Raw genomic sequence first — 22,178 nt, 5'->3', positions numbered from 1 at the left:
GCATTTATCGCTCCCTCTGCTAACATCCAGATATCCGGATGGTTCCTTCCTTCATTTCACTCAGGAGTTGCTCAAATGTCACCTTATCAGAAACACTTGCCTTGACCACTTGAAATGAAATTGCATCTCCCCTCCTCCAAGTCTCTTTCTATCCTCTTGCCATGTTACATATTTATTTATGGCTTCTCTGCCCAACAAGGTGTAAGCTCCTGCTATGGTCTGAATGTTTGTGCCCATCCAAAGCGCATATATTGAAATCTAATGCCCAACGTGATGGTATTAGGAGGTGGGACCTTTGGGAGGTGATTAGGTCATGAAGATGGAGGCTCATGAAAGAGATTAGTGCCCTTACAAAAGCGACCCCAAAGAGCTCCCTTGTCCCTTCCAACACATGAGGACAGAGAAAAAAATGGCCACTAGGACAAGGGCCCTTACCAGACATTGAATCTGCTGGTGCCCTGATCTTAGACTTCCTAGCATCCAGAACTGTGAGAAATAAATTTCTGTTGTTTATAAGGCGCCCAGTCTATGGTGTTTTGTCATAGCATCCCAAACGGAGTAAGACAGCTCCGTAAGAGTGGGGACCTAGTTTATTAAACTACTATATCTCCAGGCCCTACAACAGTATTTAGTATGTGGAAGACAATTAATAAACATCTGTGAATGAATGAATTCAACAATCCAGAGATGAAAAGATGATTTATTTGATTTTGAAACAGAGAAATCAGGACCATTGAATTTCACTCTGTAAGTTATTCATGTTGTCCTGCCTATTTATTTACAATATAAAGCTCATAACACAGGAACCAATTACAGTCTCATCACTTATAAAATTTAAAACAAGAATGTAGTGATCTGAGAGATACTGACTGACAGATGCCAAAACTTTCTTTTATGCCTTCCTCAGGCTTTCAACAAGAGGAACAAAAGAAAAACAAAACAAGCAAACAACAACAACCCAAAAAAAGCAAATTTAGATTGGAGGAGGTAATATCGGTCTTCAAAAGATTATCAAACGTTCTTTCATATTTTGATCTTTATAGCTGAAAGAAGGAAAAAATGTGTACAAAATGTAATACATAAACTATCTTTTCTTCATTTAAGTATATCTTTCATAACTATGTGATTTGATTTAGGACAGCTTTATTCTTATGGCAGGAATAATTGGGCTTTAGTGAATTAGCATCATTCTCCCTGGCTCAGATGGAAAAGGTGAAGGTGGACAGGACAGGAAGATAGGCCCACATTTATGAGATGGAGAGAGAGTTTTTGCCTTCTGCACACAGCACTGTTGCCCTTAGCACAGAGCAGGGGCAGAGACGCTGGTCTTCCAGGCCCATGAGGAACAGGCAGGAAAGGTGCTGAGGAATGTACCAACTCCACCCCAAGCACTGCCCAGAGGCCAAGAGGGCCTGAACACAAATCCGCTTCTCTGTCAGTTAATGCCCCAGTCATGAACAATCTTCCAAGTAATGAGATCATTTGATCGCAACTTAACTAACGATACACCGGAAACCCCAGGAAGGGGTCAGAACACTTCTTCATCCCTCTTTACCTTAATTCTCCAATTTGTTAGTACAAATGGAAAGTTCATAAATATTGTCTATAAAAATAAGGTGGTACAAAATGAAACTTCACTTGGAAGTAAAAATAAAAAGTAAGGGGGAATAAGTAAGTAAGTTTGAAGTCCAAACTATGGTATTAATTGTTACAGTTACCTGTAAACCTAACGAGGGCAAACCACGGCAGACAGCCTCCAAACTATTCCAAGCCAGTTAGAAAATAAAAATCCACATTATTCAATTTTAATATATACTCCCACCTTAGGAGCTCTTTCAATATAACTCCTCCCCCTCCATCTCCACAGAGCTCTGACTTTATATCTTTGTCCCTGTGGATTCCTGCGGAGGCCAGGTGGCATTAGAAAATGACCATTTTGAAAGCTTTTTTTAATCATGATTTGTACACCTATAGAAACCCACAGGACTAATAACAGGAAAAGAGAGAATTTGAGGATACAGCTATTCAATTGTACAGTTACTCATTGGCCACCTGCTATGTGTACTGCCTCAGAAGCTCCCAGAGACTCAATGGTAAATCAGACTAAGACTTTATCCAACAAAGGCTTTACAGTATAATAAGAGGAAAAGAGAGATACATGATGGACTACAATACACACTAGAAAAAGATAAGATACATACCATGAGGGAAAGGAAGCCAAAGACTCTGAGGGTTCAAAGATGATGATATTGCATGCACTTGTGGGATTCAATATGGAAATAGGTCATGAGAAGTGGATTGCAAGAAGGGATGTTGTGAGCAGAAAGAACCACAGGAGAAAAAAGAAGGAATAGGAAGAATAGGCAGGAATAGAAAAAATCTCAGTTTATTAGACCATAGGGTATATGCAGTGGAGCAGTAGAGAACAGACTGGAAGGTCATACTGTAGAGAGCCACAGATGCTAAAATACTACCTTTGAGCTCAATAGGCAAAAGACAGTACAGTCACGCATCGCCTAAAAATGGGGACATGTTCTGAGAAATGTATCGTTAGGCAACTTTGTCATTGTGTGAACATCACAGAGTGTACTTACACAAACCTAGATGGTATGGCCTACTACATACCTAGACTACATGGTACTAGTCTTATGGGACCACCATTGTATATGCAGTCCATCATTGACCAAAACATTGTTATGGGGCACATGACTGTATCAGAAAGAATCTGAACAAGGTAAGGGTATTGGTGTTTACCCATTATGAATAGTAATCTAACAGCAATGATGATGAACTGAGATGGGGGAGTCAGGAGATATGATGGCTCATTAGGATGCAGTTACCACAGTCCAGGCAAGCTGTGACAAGGGTCTGAAATAAACTAATGATAATCAAAGTGGGCTAGAGAGAGAGAATTAAGATAGATTAGAAAATTGGATTTGCAAAGAATTAGCTACAGGGACACTGGAGAAGGGCATGTTAATGACAATTCTGAGATACTGAGCTCCATTGACAGGCAGGAGAACTAGGCACTCTCCTAAGCACTTTGTGTATGTCATTCACTCCTCACTGTAACGAATGGGTAAATATCCTCCCATTTACAGGTGAGGAAACTGAGGCTTCCAGAAGATGGACAACTGGCATTGTAGTAAGTGATCGAGCTGGAATCCGGATCAAAAACTGCTTGATTTTATTACAACTTCTAGGAGAACATAAGTAGTAATATTACTCCTAATAGAACCATATTTCCATGGTTGTTCCCAGATATACAGATTTATAAGGGACATAAAATTATCAAATGCATGCATTTTTAATCTATTAGCCTTATTTATTTAATTTTCCTCACTTCTGTAATACACAGTTAATTGGAAATGTTATAGTACAAATAAGATTTTGATGCCTATCAGGTATCAAAATAAAGAAAGAGGTCAACCCAGTGGTGCAGCGGTTAAGTTCGCACATTCTGCTTTCACGGCCTGGGGTTCATCCGTTCAGATCCCAGGTGCAGACCTGTGCACCACCTGTCAAGCCATGCTGTGGCAGGTGTCCCACATATAAAGCAGAGGAAGATGGGCATGGATGTTAGCTCAGGGCCAGCCTTCCTCAGCAAAAAGAGGAGGATTGGCAGCAATTGTTAGCTCGGGGCTAATCTTCCTCAAAAATGAATAAATAAATAAATAAAATAAAGAGAAATTTAAAAAGGGGAAATTTAACCCAAAATGTGTGATATAATAATGCTTAAAGTCCAGTTAGGAGGACAATCCAGGGATGAAAAACTTAGAAGTTGCATTTCATACTCTGGTGTTTCCTACATAAACAATGAAATGAATTATCTAACTATTCAATTATTTGACATATTTTCTAAATTTTCCTAAAATGACAGGATTAGAGACAGAAATACTTATTTTAATGTTACCTATGGATAGAATCTCAATAAAATTCATTTTGACTTTTGGGTTATTATTTCTATAAGAGAATGACAAATCTGCCTTTTATCACTTCCAAATGTCTTCCAATAGTGTATCAACAGAGCTATAAACTAATGAAACATCATCATATTATGGCACATCAAAAATTTTAACCTGAAATACGTGAAAACATTTTACATGACTGCCCTTTATAGATTGGTTTAATTTTAGCCACACAAACAATATAATATTAGACCCTGAACAGATATTTAGAAAACTATGCTCCTGACGTCTAGGAAATGCTACTGAAATAAAATGGACTTCCTCTTACTTGTTTCTGACTTCAGTTTACATTTCCTTTGCTTTTTCTGGTCACTATTTATTAGAAGTATTTATGAAAAGTACGCAGAAAATTTAGCTCTGGTGCTGTGAACTGAGCACTTACAAGGAAATCATCATCTGTCCCAAGCACTTTAATAGGTACAGGTGGTGACATACTGTGGAAAGAACAGATTTGAGAGCTGGTCGGTGTGGATCCACCTAGCCTCTCTAAGCCACCCATTCCCCACACCGGCCATCTGTGAAGAATACCCGCTTGGTAGTGCTGGCGTGAGGAGTGGAGACGTCGGGAAGGCACCTGGCGATGTGCCTGGCGCACTGCAGGCACTCCAAAAATGCTATTATTTCTGTTAGGCTTCCTCAAGGAAGCAAACATTCACCGGATTGAATTAGAAGCAAAGAGACATTACATAAGAAGAGAAGTGGAAGAGAGAGAGGAGAGTGTGTGAGTGAGAGCCAGGAGAGAAAGATCATGTTTCATACATGGAAAGCTCTGGGATGTTTGCTACAGATTATTACGTACACTACTATTTAAAATTTTTGGAACACATTGATGTAGTTGCTTCTCAATCAAACCCACACTGTCAACCTGTGTTTACTTTTTCTGGAGGTTACACATTTCTTGGATACCTCCTGGCATATTTTTCATTTTTGAGAAACATTTGCAGAGGGAGATGGGTGCATTTTTTAATTCACATGGATCTCTCTCCAGCCTCTGCTTGTGGGCATGGAAATGTTCTGCTGATGTTTGGTGAGATCCTCAGGACTAGATACCATGTTCTCCTGGGGCATTCAGTACAGCGCTAAGGTTAAATCAGACACTCCGTGATCATAACTAAATACAAGGGGTCATTTTGACAAGTAAACTTGCTTCTCAAAAGCAGACAGGCCAACATGTAGCTGATCACTGTTCTCCTAGCATGATGAATGTGAGAGTGTTACAGATGACATAGGGTGTGGACCACAAAACAAATGGGTAGCCACTTACAAAAATAGTCCTTCTCAGTATGCTCTTGAAAATGCTGCTGGGCAAGACTTGGGGAAATCTGTCAAGTTCTGAATTGGGTTAGCTCTTTAAAATGAGGTCCTGCAACTTACGGGTCCATGGAAAATTTGCTTGGTGTGTCTTTGCACTCAGTGGGCCCACTGGAGCATTTCTGTCATGACTATTCCCATTGATTTATCCAACTCATCATATACCTTTTTGATTATGATTTGGTTTCCTGTGGAGATACAGGAATGACACACTTATCACACAGAATTTGTATTTCTGTTCTTATGACAGTGAATTCTTATAGGGATTCAAAGAAAAGCTTCTATTTGCAATTTCATTTCTTATATTACTCAACAACACATACTAAACAATGTCATCAGTCCTGTGTGATAATTCTTCATTTAAGACAGTAAACTAGCATTCTAGTAACTAAAAGTAATAGTAACTATATATATATATATGCCTACACACACATATATAATCACACAACATATATATATTTATATTTATGCTTATAAAGAGAGATCAATAAAATCTTATCCTTTGGGTAAGAATGTCTTTCAAAAAAATGAGTTTGCCTATCTGAGCACTTAGGGTAATTCTCATTACCAAGGTTGCTTACTCAGTCCTGCTCTCAATTAATCTTCTGGCACAACACCCACTGTTTTCCAGAATTTCCTGATACTGACGTCAGCTGCCTCCACAACCCTGCCTCCTCAATACCGTGTTCAACTCATTTCCTGCTCATTTTTTGCCAATATTGGCCCAATCTGGTCTGATTTTGATCCACACAGTCTGAGTTGAAGTCCATTAGCCTAGACTCTTGAGTTGGACCACGAAGGAGAGAATTATCCGCATAGATCTAAATGGGATATTTTACACTTTAATGAGATCTGGCCTGAGTTCCTCTATAACTCCCTGTTATCCTCTCCCTTAAATGTACACATGTATCTGGGCAAATTATGTTTCCCCTTAAATATTCTTGGCCTCAATTTCCTCATGCGTAAAGTAGGTTTAGAAAATTAAAAAGATAAAGCTGTAAAGGACACTTTAGTACATAATATATGGAAATACATTTAAGTTCCTTTCTCCCCAAGAGTGGATACTTTTCACTTATCAGTTTCATATCTCCCTAACACACTCTCAAAACGACAGAAGAAACAACACATTCACACTATCTTTCCAAGTCATCAGATAAATCTGATGTGTCTTTGTCTAGCAGCTTAGCCTTGTCAGGCCAATAATCCATGTCATTCTCACTCTTCAAATACAATTGTACTGACATATGGGACAGCTGACTACATTTTGGAGAGGTTAAATGAAATTATGAAAGCAGAAACTTTGATCTTCTGGCCTGCAGTGTGTCTGATGAATACAACTGATAGCTCTGTGCTTCAACATGTGTGGTCTTTTTTCCTAAGAAACAGTTATTTAAACATGTCTTTATTAAGCATGTTGAACTTTCAGAAGAGCTATACTATATAGATACATGTGTGCTTTGTCCTGTGTTAAATCAATTTCTGAACATAAAAAATGTCTTTCTTTTACAGAGAAGAATTCTATTGTAACCCTTAAAGAGCAGATAATCCCAAAATTATTTAAAGTAGCTAGACTATAGAAAAATACATAAAATTCCTCAAATTATTTTTAAGGTAAGCATAAATATAATACCAAAACCTGATAATAGCAATATAAATACATAATCAATCTCATTTATAGAATCAGAGAAAATGGAATGCATCAATGTACCAAAAGACACTTGTAAACACTTCTGGAGGAAATGGAACCCTTGCTCACTGTTGGTGGGAATGTGAAATGGTGCATCTGCTGTGGAAAACAGTATGAAGATTACTCAAGGAATTAAAAATATAACTACCATGTGATCCACCAATTCCACTTCTGGGTATATATGCAGAGGAACTGAAAAAAAGTCTACTCAGGTAAAAATTTATCATAAGGTCTTATGAGGTATATCCATGATAATTTGACAATATGCTCTGGTTCAACATAAATTTTTCTCTGGGTTTAGCCTTCCTGTAAACTTAAAAAAGAAATTTTTGAAATTTCCATGGCCTTATTGAGTAAATGTAACCTTACAAAATATAATTGCGTGGTTACACATTGGTGCTATTATGAACTATCTGAAGAACTGTATGGATTTTTTCATTTCATAATTACAACTTTACATGCTTATAGCTCCTTAGGAACCACTACAGACTACAAGTAAATAACATACACATTGAAAAGCCCTTGGTTGCACTGTCCAACAATTATCACATATGCAAAAAGCATGAACAATTTCTCCCTAAATGGTTTGTACGCCAGGCACCCCGAGGCAAGATTCTGTTTATGAGCATTTTTTCTAAAAAACAGCTGAAGTTCTTATAGATTTTATAATACAGAGTAAATCTATGAAAAAAGAAATACTTCTATGTTAATGTCACTTTTAATAATTTTCATGATATCAAATGATAATCTCAAAGAGCATCTTATTAACTACCATTCACTAAAACAGGAATAAATGAAAATCAGATAATCACAAGTTTAGATTGCAAGTACTGTGAGACTGGAGGTGAAAACATAAATAAAATTTATTTTACACTCCCAACTGTGCTTCAGTTTAACAATGACATTTTTTATAACCCTATAATGTTGAGGTTATAGAATCACAAAGTTTTCAGAAAAATTATGAGACTTCCACTTAATTCTCAAATATTATCAGTCTTACATATCTGGGGAAAAAAAGGGAGAGGTTTTATTCCAACGTCTAAAATAAACAGGCCATATAAATTTGACAGCTCATTATGATAAATGAAAAAGTAAAACCTCTAAAGAAATCATTGGCTATAGGCAACATTTTATGCGTTATTTCCAATTTGGTGTCTTTAAATAATAGGTCATTTGAAACTATAAAATCTTGAAATATATTGTGCAAGGATAAAATGCACTTAATTGTAAAACATCAAAATGACATAACCCTGATAATTGCTAAAAATGCATTTACACCCTGCAGGGCACAACTAATAAGGGCAACCTAAAATTTCTCAAAATATAGCCATCATTTTAATCATCTCACAATAAGTCTAAGCAATGCAATTAATTCCCTGGCACTTACGCAGGTTTTCTGTGGTGAATCCATGTGAACTCAGACATTGTCAGGCATTATTTATGTGTTTGGTACACAAATAGTCTTGTCACTCAGGAACTGCCTCCTTAATGCAATAACACCAGCATATCTATCTCATTTCCATCATTCTCAGACGTAGCACGTGCAGCAAAATAAAGGTGGCAGCCAGGAAACTGGAGTAACCCTGGCTGGACTGTAAAAGTATGACAAGGATGGGTAGCAAATTTGGTGCTCTGAGAAGTATGGAGACTTCCAACCACAAAGAACGAGCATTAAATAATATCATTTTTCGTACATCACGTCTGGGTCAATTTGCACTAGTCAAAGCCATTTTAAATGACACTCATATAAAAATATGAATTTAAATGTTTATTATTTGAATTGGTTTCCAGAATCAGCAGGAAATCTGAAGTCACCTTGACAGCATTTTTTATGTGCCACCCAGTTTCTAAATGTCAGACTTTAAAACATCCAGGAGTATTTTCCACTGTTTGCCTCAGCAATATGTATTGTGATAAAAGGGAAATAATATTCGTTTACAGTACTTTAATTCATCAAAATTAATGATGAAATCCTATTAGGAAAATTCATAAATATAGCAAGCTAAAAACCTACAGCAATGGAGTAATTAATAAGGATTTCAGACAATGCAAATTTCGCATAAGATAAAATTTGCTTATGTAAAGGGATACATTTGTACTATTTCCTTATAAAATTATCATACTTTATTCTATCACTTCCCAAACTCATCTCTACCTACTGACTTTGACTTTAGACTACAATGACATTCTGGACTAAGTAAAGGTATGAATGCTGCTCCAAAGACAGTAAAAAGAATGTTTCTGTTTCAGTGATATCAGTTTAGGCCAGGATGAAAACAGGAGTAGTCACTGGGGTCCCGGCCCAGTCAAGGAAAGGTCTGGAAGATCAAAGCTACTTGAGATCTGCCTCAGTGTTCAGCATCCTTAGAGGAAGTGCCTGAAGATCTAAGGAAGTTAATGACCTTATGATTCTATCCCAGAAAAGTGCAGGAAAGTCACACACCCTCTCCAGACCATGAAGCTTCCCCCAGGTGCTTGGACCTGCAGCTCTTCTCGATTAAGATCATGGACCTCACGCAAGTTACCTGTGCACTCTGAGTGTCACCTTCCTCATCTGTAAAATGGGGATATTGATGATTACTATATAAGGATGCTTTGAGGATAAAATGTGATAATGTATGTAAAGCATTTGGCATAGCACCTGGCACATAAAAAGTACTTAAGTATAGCAATTGCTAGCTGATAATAATAATTTTTACTACTTTAATATCCATAGAAAGTTTGATCCATGGAAAATCTCCATTTCCTGCAAACAGTCAAGCATTGCTGTGTGACATTTTTCCTCTATAGAGAAGATAAAGCCAGACAACTTGGCATGCAGCATATGTTCTAAAATTGTATAAGCTACCAAAGGCAATGGAAAAGCAGATGAGAGCATTTTAAAAATTAAAATGCCTTTTGATTGCTCTGCATTATGTCCTATGTTGCAGAGAGGCACTGTCAGAATCAGTAGCTTTATAAATGATGGATTCCGTACAGCATAAAAAGGCATGGTGAAGTATATTTCAAATTTTGTTTTGAAAGCATGGATTCCCATACATCTTTGAAATTAAATTTCCTTCATGGTTCACCTTTAAACCCCTTTTACCCTGCTCTAAGAGAAAAACACGAAAAGGAAAATTTTCCTCTACAATTCCATCCAGAGGTAAACTGCAGATAAACATTAGAAATCACATGAATGAATTATTTTACGAGTCTGATTTTTCTCTACTGAATATTCTCCTTTTTGTCATTACTCCAAGTACTTGAGTGTCACTTGTATTTATTTTTTTCCTTATGTTTTCAGCAATACAATGAAAAGGCTAGTGTTTCTAACATAGTGCTTTGTTTCCACTTATCTGATAATGCAATAACCAAGATTTCATTATAGCACAATAAATGTTTGTGGAATGAATGAATGGAATGTCAGGTGTAACCCTCTTCTTTCCTTTTTATTAACATTAAATTTCGTACAGGTTTTTTCTTCTTTGTGACCACTTCACTTGAGAAATATTGAGCGATTCTTAGTAAGAAATGTTTTTACTGTGTAGTCTGCCTGCAGGCTGAAGATACCATGGAGTTTTTCTATTGTAGATTTGTGAATTACAGATAAAAAGGGCATTGCATTTACGAAACTTGGGCACATATCCATTCACGTTGAGTAAGCTTAAGGTGAAGTAAGATGTTTTTTCACAGGGGTAATTACTAAATTCCCACTGTCACAATAGAAATCTTTTTTTTTTCCCCAGAGTAAAACTAACCAGTTGTAGGAAACTGATCAAAAGTTTTTTTTTGCCATTCACATTAAAACATGTAATTTTACTTATTATACTGTGTGGTGCATAGTGTAAAGAAATTTGGGCTATGAATTCTTCATAGTGCTTATTTAGGATACATCAATGATGATACTCAATATGATGATAATGATACCAGCCTACAGAATGCCTGGTGTTATCATTCAAAGTCTCTAAAAGATGGTGCAACTTAGAATTTAATTAATACTGTCTAATAGCACACATGCGACTTGTTCCATTCTTGATTCCAAAGAGTTATCTGGAGCACCACATCTGCTCTACACACCCAAAATAACTGTAGGAGTTTTCCATGACAAGGTGTATGCATAGTAAAGTTCTGAAATAGACTAGAAATGTTTGAAGTAAACTCCCGGAAGGAGGAGCTTCTACTAAAATACAATGGGAGTGTTTCATGCAAGGAAGAGTTACAGCAACTACGCAGCAAAAAGGGTGTTCCCACAATGAACATGGGTACCACGTCCTTTGATTACCCATTGTCTCAATTCAAAATGCTGTCTCCATGGGTGACATTAACTTGCAGACGCATCATTGGCCCTTAACTTAAAAAAAAATCACTGTGCAACTTATAAGTGCTGTTATCAGCAGTTGTCTTCTGGTCCTTCCCCGTTATGTAGGGGAATATGATTTAGTCCTTTTTACCCTCAGGCATCTCCAGTCAGCTCCCTAAATAACAGCTAATCTGGATTCCTGCCATCCTTGCTGTTTGACCGAGCCCAGGGAGGTGTTCTGTAATGAGTACCGTGAGACAGTTCTGATTACATCCAATAGAGTTCCCAGTGCACATGCTCTGCAACTTGATGTTCAGGACTGGCACAGATATAAAGAAACATTTGAAGAATGAAAAAGAGGGAAAAATAAACCCTGACTCATCCATTCAATCACTGAATAAATACTTATGAAGGCACTCTTTTCAATATTTTGGATAAGGTGTTATAGGGATTAGTGATAGAAAAGAAATTATATAACAGATTTGCTTTCGAGGAGCTTCCAATCCAAGAAGTAATGTAACACATAAGTTAAAAGAATATGGCATCTCTGCCTGTATCCCCTTGGATCCCTTTACCAGCTTCCTGCACACCAGCACCTAGTGCCCCCTCAGCTCCAACACCAGTATCTGCAGCTCCTTCTTGGAAGCCTATGCACAAGACTGCCAGGACTGCTTTGCCTACACCCACTGACAGAGGCAAGCACCAAAGAATTTATGCCACCTTCCTACCCTCAGCCCTTAGCCAATGACGAAAGGGATGAAGACATATAAATATCCAGTGCCCTTGCCTCCTAATTGGGACAACTCTGTGGTGCACCTCACACTGTTGAGATGTCAGCTATCCTGTAAGACTGAGTCATGTTACCCTCACCCGCTTTGGGATCTTCCTGGATCTCTCCCCCTTGTTTATCTCCCTTCCATTCCATGTCTACTTCCCCATCCTGCTAGTGGTTTTTCTCTAGAAACACTTCCTAATATATCATTTTCACATGAATCTCATCTCAGGAACAGCTTCTGGAGACAGGTAGCTATTATTAGTATTATTTCTATTATTACTAACAGTGATTGAAAATGATACAAAGATGAATGAGACAGTTACACAAGATGATAGGACTCACTGAACAAGTACAGCAAAGTAAAGGGACATCAACTTACCAAAATCTCAAAAGGCCTTAAGAGTCAAGAAAATGGGCTTGTAACTTATTTGATAGAAAATGGGAAATTATTGAAAGGTTTCAATAATTTAATAACTTCAGGAGAGGCCATGTTGTATGATTTTAAACATTTAGCTTGAATAATTCAATAGACATGTCACTAAGTCCTAGAGCCTTTCTGTTCTTTACAGAGTAATATAAGCGGGACCTCTTCAACATGAGCAGAGAGGCTGCACTTTGCAGTCCCTTCTCGTCAAATATGGATGCTGGTATGAAGCATACTGAAGAAATATTGCTAACTCTCTGGAATTTTGTCTCTTCTGAAATGCACGTGCACTCTGAAAGTGAGCGCACACCCCTGGTCTCAGGTAAATTATCCCCATCCTTAAATGGACTGTGACAGTGTGCAAACGTTCACACTTTAATGTCATATGAAAGTTGGCATCACTCTGCAGATTCCTTCTCTCTTCTTTAGTATCCCACTGTTTTTCGGCTATTTATCAATCCAAGCTATATACTCCAGTACAGGTTTCTAAAGCATCTTTCATCTTTTAGCCACAAGGTAAAAGTAAAATGTTTCCAGGCACTGATGCATATAGTTTCATAACCAGAGTGTCATACTCTTTGAGGCCGTATTTTCACCTCCATCTAACAGCACCACTGTTATGACTGCTGTCTGATAAAGAATATTTGCTATTTATTTCTGGGCTACAGACGGAGTTCATTGCTCTAGGCACTGGTATGTTGCTGCTTGACCATTTATAAAAGTCCTTATATTTGAAAGACTTGACATTCAAACCAGCAATTCTTACCCTGACTACACAGTGGAATCACCGAGGAGTGTTAAAATACATGTATGAGATTCCCATGCTCCATCCCATCTGAATTACCTAGGTAATTTTTTTTTTTTTTTTTTTTTTTTTTGGTTTGAGGATGATTAGCCCTGAGCTAACATCTGTGCCAATCTTCCTCCACTTTATTTGTGGGTCACCACCACAGCATGGCTGACAAGTCGAGTAAGTCTGCACCCAGGATCCAAACCCATGATCCTGGGCTGCTGAACTTAAATACTACGCCACGGGGCCAATGGTATCTTTTTAAAAGCTCTTCAGGTGATCCTCAAAGTGGCCAGTAAAGAGAACCACTCTTTAGACTGACAGGTCTGAATGAAAGATTTATCAATTTTAACATTAAAATAGAGGTTAGAGTAACAATTGGTCCAACAGTTAAAAACAATAATACATTTGTATAATTCCTGCCAGCTTATAAATTATTCTTTAAAATATCATCCCTATGAGACAAAATGGTATTTATTTTAATCATTTTAAAGAAGAGGAAATAAATCCTAAGAAAGTTTATGTGATATACTCAAGGTCACATAACAATAAATAATAGAACCAGGACACAACTTCTAACTCCATCACAGAGTTCCATCCATCAAGAAACATGCCACTTGGTTTGATGCATCAAAACACAACATCCTAGGGGAGAGGGAAGGATGAATAGGTGGAGGACAGATGATTTTTAAAGCAATGAAACTACTCTATTTAACACTATAATGGTGGATACATGTCATTATAACTTAGTCCAAACCCAGAGAATGCATAACACCAAGAGTGAACCCTAGTGTAAACCATGAACTTTGGGTGATTACTATGTGTTAATGTAAGTTCATCAACTGTAACAAATGTACCACTCTGGGGGGGGATGCTGATAGTTGGAAAAGCTATGCAAGAATGTGGGCAGGGTGTGTATGGGAAATCTCTGCATCTTCCTCTCAATTTTGCTGCAAACCTAAAACTGTTCTAAAAAATTGCCTAGTAAACAAAATAACATCTTTCAGATCCCTTTGTTGAACTGTGCAACTATTTATGTACATTGATTTTTTTTTTTCTGCCTGGTTGAAATGTTTTAATATGAGCTAAGGAGAAAGAGATCATTACTACCATAAGATTCAATCCCTTTTCACAACCTTTCAGCAAATTGGCAAGTATATATCGAGAATTCTCCTAAGTCAGCTTGTGATAAAATACCTTCAAAGACTGTGGAATATGCTTCCTCTTGTACGTGTTCCCTGGGAGAGTACACTTGTTCACTATAGTGGATAAAACATGCATTGATAATGGCGATCCACGCTGATTTAGAAAGAAATGCAAGCACATTTTAGAGTTATTAGCCTTTTAGCCAAGGTATAGAACTCTGAGGTAAAGAATTTGTGCCTAGTCAACAATTTCTCTCGGTTCTTAACCATCCTACACAATACTAGACTGAACGATCCATAAGGTCAAGTTCATCCTTGTATGCCCCCCTCCAGTACAGTGCCTCGCACAAGAGTGGGCACTCAATAGATATTTGTGAATGAAAGAATAATCAAGAGACAGAAGTGTGTGTGTGTGTGTTAATGGAATTGGAATGCCTCTAGGAAAGACGTTTCCAACAGTATTTTCCATTAGCTCCCTCACCAGGAAGCATGGGTTTAAGATACTGAAATGACAAGGAGTCCATGTGCAAATACTGCTTGCTACCTTTTTTGCTGAAGAATTTGCTCCTCTCACATCCTGTATCAACCTAATTTCCTTTGATGTACTGTTGCCATAAAAATCATTTTTTATTCCTATTAACATCCCACTTATTTCATCACAATTGAGATAATATCACCTCTAAAAGGCAAAACATAGGCCACAAAGGATTGGAAGTCTACAGATGTCTGTAGATAGAACAGATGTCTATAAGTTAGACTAGAGAATTTCAAGAAAAGCCCATGGGGTAGAGATTTTAAATAAAAACAGTACATAGCTGCATACAGCTCTCCCTGACTTGGCTCCATGTTCAGGTAAGAATAGAAGCAAGTATTGGGCTCACTTTTTAAGCAATGAGGCCAAACAACCACCCTAGTTGCAGAAACAGGAAGAGGACAATATCTTTCGCCTAAAAGGAGTTAATCAGCAGGAAAACCATTCATTCAAGACAGTTTCACAGCCTTTCCTACCACATCCTGTGTGTGTAAACATCCACAGGTGTATGTAAACCTGGAAATGACAGGGTTAAAAGTCTGATTCCAGCTCAGCATATACAAGTTGAGTTCTGCTCTAAGTTTAGCACATTAACAGGGCAAAAAACGATAGCTCCTTTCTAGTTAGGAAAATAAGGTGCACATAAAACATTCAAGTAAAAATGTAAGCTTCCAAAAGCATAGTTAAAAAATTAGAGTGGGGAGAATTCAAAGAAGAGAGAGATTAGCATGAGTCAGAAAGACTTGGTAAAGCTTTCATGGAAGAAGGAGAATATTGGAAGAGGCTGATGAAAAAAGACAAAAACTAGCTCATATATAAGTTGAACAATAGGAACCAAAGTTTTATATAACTTTGTCAAACTAGTCTTTTTATTTAAAACCTTTATCATCACAGATATGGCCTATTCTCTGTAACTAACAGAAGTAAAAGGTATATAATAAAAATCAACAAAATGAAGAGAAATACAAAATAGGTAATTAATTCACTTGAGATAGCTAAAACAGTATTTGTCATAAGTATAAAAGGAAAATACATCACATAAAGCAAAAACTGTTGTATCTCTAATTTCTCATGCCACTTTTGTATTATTCTTTTCCATGACTGCATGTCTACTTATGAAATGTTTGAAAGTTATCATAGTTTTCCTGTCAAAAGACTTTTAAGCTATTTGAATTTCATCCCTTTTTTCAAAGGATTACAGATGACTGGATTCTTTATATTATTGAATTGTTTTAAGTCATAGAAGATAGCACATTTGATAGTATTTGTATTCAGATCTAATTATCAGCAAATTTTTAAAAAGCACAGGGGCCATCCCAGTGGCATACTGGTTAAGCTTGAGGGCTCCACTTCAGTGGCCCAGGGGTTGCAGGTTTGAATCCCGGGTATGGACCTACACACCGCTCATCAAGCCATTTTATAGCGGCATCCCACATACAAAACAGAGGAAGACTGGCACAGATGTTAACTCAGCAACAATATTCCTCAAGCAAAAAGAGGAAGATTGGCAACAGATGTTAGCTCAGGGTCAATCTTCCTCAGCAAAAAAAAAAAAAAAAAAGGCACATACATTGATTTTACTTCAAGCATATAAACCTATAATCAGAATATCCCACTTAGACATCTATTTATCTCAAAAGCCTAAAATGACCCCTCGAAAATCAAAAGGTATCTATTCAATTGGGATTTAAAGCTGTTTTCCAATTAACATCTTAACACAGATTTCTTCTTGGGTAATGTTTAATTCCTTCATTCGATCTTCCCTCTGTCACTCAAAGTAAGTAATCTAGGTGAGCTTACTTGTTGAGATTTCACCACAGGCCTACCTACAACAGCAAATATCTCCTCAAAGGATCCTTAGTTGGAAAGAATTCTTTCTTTTCTGTATTGAGATATAACTGACATATAACATTATATTAGCTTCAGGTATACAACATAATCATTTGATATTTATATACATCATGAAACGATCACTACAATAAATCTAGTTAGCATCCATCACCACACAGTTACAAATTTTCTTTTTCTCGTGATGAGAACTAAGTTCTACTTTCTTAGCAACCTTCAAATATACAATACAGTGTTGTTAACTATAATCACCAAGTTGTATATTACATCCCCATGACATTTATTTTATAACTGAAAGTTCATACCTTTTGGCCACCTTCACCCATTTCACCCCCTACCCTCACCACTTGCCTCTGGGAACCAACAATCTGTTCTCTGTATCTATGAGTGTTTTGTTTTGTTTTCAGATTCCACATATAAGTGAGATCATACAGCATTTGTCTTTGCCTGATTTATTTCACTTGGTATAATGTCTTCAAGGTCCAACCACGTTCTTGCAAATGGCAAGATTTCCTTCTTTTTTTTTTTTGTTTTGGTGAGGAAGATTGGTTCTGGAGCTAACATCTGTGCCAGTCTTCCTCTATTTTGTATGTGAGATGCCACCACAGCATGGCTTGATGAATGGTGTAGGTCTACACCTGGGATCTGAACCCATGAACCCTGGGCCGCTGAAGCGGAGCATGCAAACTTAACGACTACATCACAGGGCCAGCGCCCCAGATTTCCTCCTTTTTTATGTCTGAGTAATATTCAGAAATTATTCTTGATAAAGAGCATATCTCTAACATTGAATGTATATATATGACACTCATAGGATGATGCAGAAAAACTCAAAACTGTACCCCAGGAATTACTGCATCTGTTAGACTTGCACAGCAAGGGTGGGATCAGACGACCTCTTAGCTCCCTTCCAATACTAAAACTCCACACCACTAGTGTGGTATGAATAAATATGCAAGCTTTGCAATCAAATCTAGACTGGCTACTTTCTTCAGACATGCCATTCATGAGTAAGCATATATGTGGCCATGCAGAATGATTATGCTGTCCCATTCCCCCTAAACATGTGCCCTGGTGTTAATTTAAGCCTACATGGCCAGAAAGTTATTTTGTCTGTTCAGAAAACACATATACATGTGTTAGCCACCTAGGAAAGATTAAGGGGAAGCAAGTAATAGAGTTTTGGTAGAGACTAGCAGCTAAAGGGGATTTTGGTGACAGATGCAGAGTGGAGAGAAATAAACCTACAAAAATGGGGATTCAAATTCATAATTCCAATATCTGGATGACCTTAGTGAAAACCGAGGAGAACTGATTCCTCCCTCATAAGCTGTGTGTTAGCCAGACATGCAGGTCCTCAGTATGTCCTGTATATCCGGTCCTTTCTGCTAGAATCACTTGCCTCCCAGCTCTTTGTCTAATTCCTCTTCATCCTCAAGACTCAAAATATCAGTTTATCCAAAAAACTTTGCCCAACTCTCCAAGTCAAGTCTGGCTATCTTACCATTTTGTTATATCATCCTGTACCTCCTCCTTTTTAACATTTAGCATACTATATTAAAATTGCCTATTTAAATCTATTCCACATCAGATAGTAACTACAAAAATAAATTACCTAGTTAGCTATCAGATCAGGCAGATAAGATATTAGTGTTACATCAGGAGAGAGATTTTGAGGAGGGAAATCTGAATTTCTTATTCACAGTTGTGTTTCTCACCCCTAGCACAGTGGCCCACAGGAGAACAACAAAGTATATTTGTTATCAGAATAAAGAAGTAAAAATAAAAAACCTGTGTCCCAAGAAACCAGTAAACCCAGGCATGGATTGTGACACTGAGTACACAAGACCAGGACCTAGTTACTAGGTCTCGCATATAGGACTGGACCAGACAAGAGGAGGAGGCTCATTCCTAAAGGGGAGGAGAAATTCAGACCCAAAACTCCAGACACACAGACTCAAGGATTCACTAAACTACCAGCCTACAGGTCTCCAGAGGCTCCTAGTTTCTGAACAAGAATGATGTTCTAGCACAGAGCAGGGCTAATCCATCCTTTAGGTGGGGGTTAAATTGAGAGAACAATTGAAAAACAGAATTAAATCAGTCATCACTGCCAAGGACGTCCAGACACTGAAGTGGTGACACTCCCAAGAAGTCCAAAAGAATATATTCTCCTAATTAATCGTACACTGTTATGGATTGAAAGTGTGTGTTCTCCCAAAATTCCTATGTCGAAGCCCTAACTCCCAATGTGACTGCATTTGGAGATAGAGCCCGATAGGAGCTGACAAAGGTTAAATAAGGTCATAGGCTGGCACCCTAATCTGCTAGCACCGGTGCCCTTATAGGAGGAGGAAGAGACACCCAAGCTTGCTGTCTCCACCACGGGAGGACACAGCAAGGGAGAGGCCGTCTGCAAATCAGGAGGAAAATCCTCACCAAGCAGCAAATCTGTTGGCACCTCCATCTTGGACTTTCCAGCCTCCAGGACTATGAAAAATCAATTCTGCTGTTTAAGCCACTCAGTCTGTGGTATTTTGTCATGACAGCCCAAGCAGACTAAGACATATACCAAAATTCATTTTTGTGTATAATGTCTCTAAATTAATTGAATAGGGTTTGTTTGTCTTCTAAGCATTATTTTACTATCTTAGAGGTAGGGAAACAAAACGAAAGTGGATGGCTACTCATGTTGGTAGACAGATACTCCGAAAATCACAGTGGGCTAATTAAGACTTCCCCTCCATCTATTATGGAATCTGCCCATTATCTGAAAACAGTATCCAACAGTTTAGTGGCCAATAAAATTGAGCCCTCAGTGATGCTTTCTGAACACATCCTGCATCTTTCATTCTGCAAAAGTCACGCTATAGTGGCTTCCAAAAATGCATGACTGACAAGGTTACACAATAAGTGATCCCAGAAAACTCAAGCCAGGTCTTAACGATGATAGAGGATCCCTTGGCTACTGCTACTGTTAGTTCTGCTGTTTTTCCTTTTGGTGATGAAAATGATTGAAATGTTCTAAAAATCTTCAGCAGCCTGGCTGTTCAGGGTTATTTAGGACTGTCTCAGCCATTGATGAAGGGAAGTGCTTCCTCTGGCTCTTGGTTGCACTACTGTCTTCGGGAGACAAGGAGCCTTACCCAGAATGTCACATCTGGGAAACCTCCTCAGACTGAGTACAGTCTTTCTGTTGATGATGGATGGATGTCATAAAAGAAAGTTATCGAGGTGTGAATTCCCATCACAACTGAATTCTTCCCTACAGTGATAAGGGCAGAAGCCTGCTTGGTTTTCAAAGGAGCTGTATTATACAGCATTGTAAGGCAGGCCACTCCTTTCAGCCTTATTTGTTCACATTTAATTATTAGGACTTAAAAAAACACACACTATACTCTTACATCTCACCATCACAACATTCACTGCAGGGTAGGGTTTGGTATTAGGCCAGTTTATTTTGGACTCTATCCAAGAGAATTTAATTAAGAAAATCTAAAGTACCTTGTTATGAGATGATCTTACCTGCAGATTGGTCTCAATGAGAGTGTGACATTAAAGTTCCCAAAGACTGGTCCAAAAAAAAAAAGCTTTAAGTTTCTTCTTTTTCCCTTCTTCTTCTTCTTCTGTTTCTTCTATTTGTGACATGTTCTGCTCTATTCACATCTCTTAAACCAGGAAATTTTCTTAGCGCCTATGCAAAAGAGCAGTTGTGCTAAGGTCCAAAAGTGGCTAAATTTGGAGATTGTTACTGGATCTGCCACTGCACTTAAAAACACAAAGGGAAGAAGTTCTGCTGGTTTGCAACTCAGCCAATTGTGAAATGGAAAGAACAGTAACAATCTTAATGACCTAAAAGAAATAATTCATCTTCCTTTTGCATAAAGCTGTAAAATCCTATCTAGAATATACTTTGAATATTTTCCTAACAGCCCTACAGGAAACATTGAAGAGCAGTACATAAATTATTAAAGTACCAAATAAAATTAATGAAGGGATCTACCACATACAAATCCCAGGATGACGAAATGAAGTCTTACTGCACACTTTTTCTCCCCTTTTAATCCCAAAACCAGTAGATTTCAGATATTTAATAAAAACCTATATAATGCATTCATATTTTTTAAGTACTATAAAAGTAATAAAGTATATTTCAAAGCAGGAAAAATACTTCAAATATATTTTAGATGTGTGGCATCCATGACTCACGTGTTCTTTATTTTGAGAATGACAATAATTATACATGCAATTAGTTGGAATTATAAAAATATAACCAGGCTAAAACAATTAAAAGTTTACCCTCAATCTAACATCCCTTTTTGGTATAAGTAGGTGAGTTTTTTGCTTAAATTTTTGCGAGCTCAAAAATCCACCTCTGAGTAAAAGGAAAAACTGCCTGTTTCATTTTTTTCCTATGTGTTGTATAATTTTTTGGCACAAGAGATATAATTTATATGTAATTGTATAAATACAACTTTCATAGTTTAAAAAAGCAGTATTTTTAGAAACATAATATAATCATATAAAGAATACAGCATTTGCCTAAGTACTCTTTGGATCATAGTCATAACTAAACATACATAAACATACATACTTAGTCATGCACATACACACCAAGCATTTGTCAATTACAGTTCCTGCCATACTTATTGAATTCTACAATTTATAAAGAAACTACGGAAGAAACAAGTTTTAGAGGCCATTATATTACCCAAAAGTTTATGTCAAAAATAACTTCTATTTAATAGAAAACAAGGAAAACAAAATCCAAAAGTGTAATAAACCAATTTATTTTCAATCACATCCAGGGACACGTGACAGGGAAAGTTTTTGAGTGGTCAATTTATTTTTAAGGGGGTTATGCTTAGTGGTTTTTTTCTTGACATCTGAAACATTTCTCCAAGCAAATTTGCTTATATCCTTTAAGAGTCTTCTCATTTTGAAAAATGATATTTTGAGCGCGGGAACATCTTTTTTCATAATCATTCCTATATTCTCCCTGTTATTAAGCCCTCAGTAAATACCTTGTGAATAAAAGATGAGACTGGAAATACTTTTTTTTTAAAGACTTTACTTTTTTCCTTTTTTTCCACAAAGCCTCCCAGTACATAGTTGTATATTCTTCGTTGTGGGTCCTTCTAGTTGTGGCATGTGGGACGCTGCCTCAGCATGGTTTGATGAGCAGTGCCATGTCCACACCCAGGATTCGAATAAATGAAACACTGGGCCACCTGCACCAGAGCACACGAACTTAACCACTCGGCCACGGGGCCAGCCCCTGGAAATACTTTCAACTATTCAGTTATTAAAACCAGAATTATTAGCTAACAGCAGTGCTAAGAGAAAAGTAAAGTAGGGCAAAGGTGAAGTTTAATAGCCGATGTGGAAATAAATCTTAAAAGTTGGGGCCAATCCT

At 37.5% G+C, this 22,178-nt stretch overlaps 1 protein-coding gene across 4 annotated transcripts in view; it reads right to left on the bottom strand.

Annotated features, from left to right (window-relative positions):
* NKAIN2 (sodium/potassium transporting ATPase interacting 2) overlaps positions 1–22,178 on the bottom strand; it is a 919,540-nt gene that overhangs the window by 862,144 nt on the left and 35,218 nt on the right. The window lies entirely within an intron of this gene.

The sequence above is a fragment of the Equus asinus genome, chromosome 24, assembly GCF_041296235.1.
Source record: "Equus asinus isolate D_3611 breed Donkey chromosome 24, EquAss-T2T_v2, whole genome shotgun sequence".
Classification (NCBI taxonomy): Eukaryota; Metazoa; Chordata; class Mammalia; order Perissodactyla; family Equidae; genus Equus; species Equus asinus.
The sequence above is the reverse complement of the archived record's forward strand: the minus strand, read 5'-3'. Positions and strand labels throughout refer to the sequence as shown.